The sequence below is a fragment of the Alexandromys fortis genome, unplaced genomic scaffold (genome assembly GCF_014885135.2).
Source record: "Alexandromys fortis isolate MF-2015 unplaced genomic scaffold, M_Fortis_MF-2015_v1.1 scaffold_159, whole genome shotgun sequence".
Lineage (NCBI taxonomy): Eukaryota > Metazoa > Chordata > Mammalia > Rodentia > Cricetidae > Alexandromys > Alexandromys fortis.
In genome coordinates this window covers 2,137,096-2,140,795 of record NW_026068031.1, presented here as the reverse complement: position 1 = coordinate 2,140,795, position 3,700 = coordinate 2,137,096, and the positions used below count along the sequence as shown (strand labels likewise).

The following is a 3,700-nucleotide window of genomic DNA, read 5'->3' as shown; positions in this document are numbered from 1 at the left end:
CCTCTTTTTTTTTTTTTTTGAGACAGGGTTTCTTTGTAGCTTTGGAACCTGTCCTAGAGCTAGCTCTTATAGACCAGGCTGACCTCAAACTCACAGAGATCCGCCTGCCTTTGCCTCCCGAGTGCTGGGATTAAAGGTGTGCGCCACCACTGCCTGGCTCTCAGTAGATCTATCTACTTGATCGTTTTATCTCTTCTGACACAGCTGTCCATTACTTTTGAGCCCTGCTCCTTCAGGGCTAATGATAGTCCTCATGCATTGTTCTGTCCCACTGGCTATATTCCTTTAATTGTTTTCTATTGTCTCCCAGTTTAGAATTCTATCTTAAGAATTACCTCACCCAGGCAGTGGTGGCGCATGCCTTTAATCCCAGCACTCAGGAGGCAGAGGCTGGTGGATCTCTGTGAGTTCAAGGCCAACTGGTAAACAAGAGCTAGTTCTAGGACAGCTAGAGCTGTAATACAGAGAAACTCTATCTCGAAAAACAAAACAAAACAAAAAAAGAGGATTATCTCTTGGGGCTGGAGAGATGACTCAGTGGTTAAGAGGACTGGCTGCTCTTCCAGAGGCCCTGAGTTCAATTCCCAGCAATCACATGGTGGCTCACAACCATCTATGATAAGATGTGGTGCCCTCTTCTGGCCTGCAGGCAGAATACTCTATTCACAGTAAATAAATCTTTTAATTATCTCTTAGTGATGGAGAGAGAGGTCAGCAGTTAAGAGCACTGGCTGTGTTTTCAGACATCCTGAGTTCAATTTCCAACACCCACATCACAGCTCACTTCCATCTGTAACTGTTGTCCCATGGGATCCAGTGCCCTCTCCTGGTGTACAGATGCACACACAGATAAAATACCCATGTACATAAAATAAAATGACTTTTGTAGACAGAAGTTTCTGTCCCACCTGGTCCCACAGCCAATCAGTCCCAAAGAATACACAGAGGCATGTATTAATTATAAACTGTTGGGCCTATTAGCTCAGGCTTATTATTAACTAGCTCTTATAATTTAAATTAACCCATGATTCTTGTCTACATTTAGCCATGTGGCTTGGTGCCTTTTCTCAGTGCAACATTTTCATCTTGCTTCCTCTGTGTCTGGTTGGTGACTGACTCTCTCTGCCTTTCCTCTTCCCAGAATTCTCCTAGTCTCGTCACCCCCTGCCTAGCTGCTGGCCCATCAGCGTTGAGCATTATCCTACAGCAAACCCTTTTTGGGTTTTTTGTTTTGTTTGGTTTGGTTTTTTGTTTTTGTTTGTTTGGTTTGTCTTTTCGAGGCAGGGATTCTCTGTAGCTTTGGGGCTTGTCCTGGAACCAGTTCTTGTAGACCAGGCTGGCCTGGAAGTCACACTTTAATTAAAGGCATGCATTAACACCTGGTGTAGGAGGGTCTTCTGTCTATGTGTTACTTTCATTGGTTAAATAAAGAGACTGCCTTTTGATAGGACAGAAAATTAGGTGGGCGGAGTAGACAGAACAGAATGCTGGGAGGAAGAAGGCAGTGTGGCAGACGCCATGGCTCTCCTCTGTGAGACAGATGCTGGTTAGACTCATTCCGGTAAGCCACAGTCAAGTGGTAATACACATTAATGGAGATGGGTTAAACGAATATGTAAAAATTAGCCAAGAGGCTAATATAATGGGCCAGTCTGTGTTTAAATGAATACAGTTTCCATGTAATTATTTCAGGGGCTAAGCTAGCTGGGCCGGACGGAACAAAGGGCCTGTGCTCCTCTTGGATGGTGGGACACAGTCCACTCCTCTCATTACAACAACCACCGCCCAGCTAGCAAACTTATTTTAAGAAATTATCTTTTGCCAAGTGTGGTAGCATACTCCTTAAATCCAAGCACTTGGGAGGCAGAGACAGGAGGATCTCTGTCAGAGGACAGCTAGGACTGTGTAGAGAAACCTCCCCCCTCCCCCCCAAAAAAATCTCTTTTTAGCCTCGTTTATTCAGTTGTCTGCTGATCCCCACTAGTTAGATGCTTGACAGACACCCCGGACTTCCTAAAATCTCCTCTAAAATGAATTTCGCATCTTTTATCTATCTTAGCCAGAGTTACCTTTCACTCCGACACAAGACAGGAACCCATCCTCTCCCCTATACTCTGTAAAACCCCCTTTCTCTCTTAGCCAAGATAGATCAACCCTGATTTTCCCCCCACGTGGAATCTTGTTTGTTGATCTCTTTCTGAGCTCATGTACACTGCTGCAAAGTCTTGTTTCAAAATGCAAATCTAGGGACTGGAGAGATGACTCAGCAGTTAAGAGCTTTTGCTATTCTTCCAGAGGAACCAAGTTTACTGCTCAGTAGCCACAAAAGGCAGCTCATACCTACCTATAACTGCAACTCCTGGATACAACACCACCTTCTGACATCCACAGATATTGCACTCACAGGCACAGACACAGGCATAATTAAACATAAGAATTCATTTTTAGAAAATGCAAACCTAACACCAGTGAGATGGCTCAGTGTGTAAAGGCTCTTGCTGCCAAGCCTGGTGACCTGAGTTCCCTCTCCAGGGCCACATCATAAAAGGGAAGACCTGCAGGTTGTTCTCTTGACTGTGCACACACCACATGCACACACATAGTCAGGTTGATACATAAGAATAGAAATGGAAATCGACTTCACTGTGTTTATTTTTTTAGTAGCTTTCATTGCCCACAGAATTAAGATCCAGTTCCCTAGAAGGCATACAGGTCTTGCATGATACGGCCTTCCCTCCTGATTGTCTACCATTGCTTCTTGCCTAGCCTACTTTCAACCTATACTAAAATATTTTCAGAGTGCCAGACTTTCCTACCATTTACCTTGATGTCTTGGACTACTGTCTTGTTTGTTTGGTTTGGTTTTTTGTTTGTTTTTCAAGACAGGGTTTCTCTGTGCCACTTTGTTGTCTATCCTGGAACTTGTAGACTAGGTTGGCCTCGAACTCACAGAGATCCTCCTGCCTCTGCCTCCCAAGTGCTGGAATTAAAGGCGTGCGCCACCACCGCTCGGCTTGGACTACTGTCTTCTGCCTGGCTTGTCGTAGCATTTCTCTGCTTCCCTAGCCTTATTTTAGGGCATCGAGAAAAATTTTCTCAGGACTCAGTTCTGTCTTCTCGAGTCCCACAGATAGATTTGACTGTCTTTTTCTGATCCTTGTTTTCCACTCATCTCTAGCACTTACTATTTTATTATGTTCTCTTGGAGTATCAGAGAGGTCTGTGAGGTCCTCCTGTATGTACGGCTAAAACGCTGCAGACGTTCACCTGGCTTGCGGTGGTGGCGGTGGAGATGACGAGCCTGCAGCTTGTTAACTAAGAGAGCTTCCACAGCCAGGGTTCCTGGGCGCGGGGACATGGGAAGGAGAATGCCAGTTCTCTTATTCCTTGTCCCTTCTAGGAGCTGCTGCTCAAAATTTGGCACCCGATACCCTTTGGTCTTTACTTCTGTTTCAGTCTGATACCCACCCTCAGCTTTTGTTTTAATTTGCTTATATCTGTAGACATTAAGAAAGGACCTTAAGGGCTGGAGAGATGGCTCAGAGGTTAAGAGCATTGCCTGTTCTTCCAAAGGTCCTGAGTTCAATTCCCGGCAACCACATGGTGGCTCACAACCATCTGTAATGAGGTCTGGTGTCCTATTCTGGCCTGTAGACATACACACAGCCAGAATATTGTATACTAAATAAATAAATAAATA

General features: G+C 44.8%; 1 protein-coding gene across 11 annotated transcripts in view; it reads left to right on the top strand.

Annotated features, from left to right (window-relative positions):
• Numb (NUMB endocytic adaptor protein) overlaps positions 1–3,700 on the top strand; it is a 122,643-nt gene that overhangs the window by 104,806 nt on the left and 14,137 nt on the right. The window lies entirely within an intron of this gene.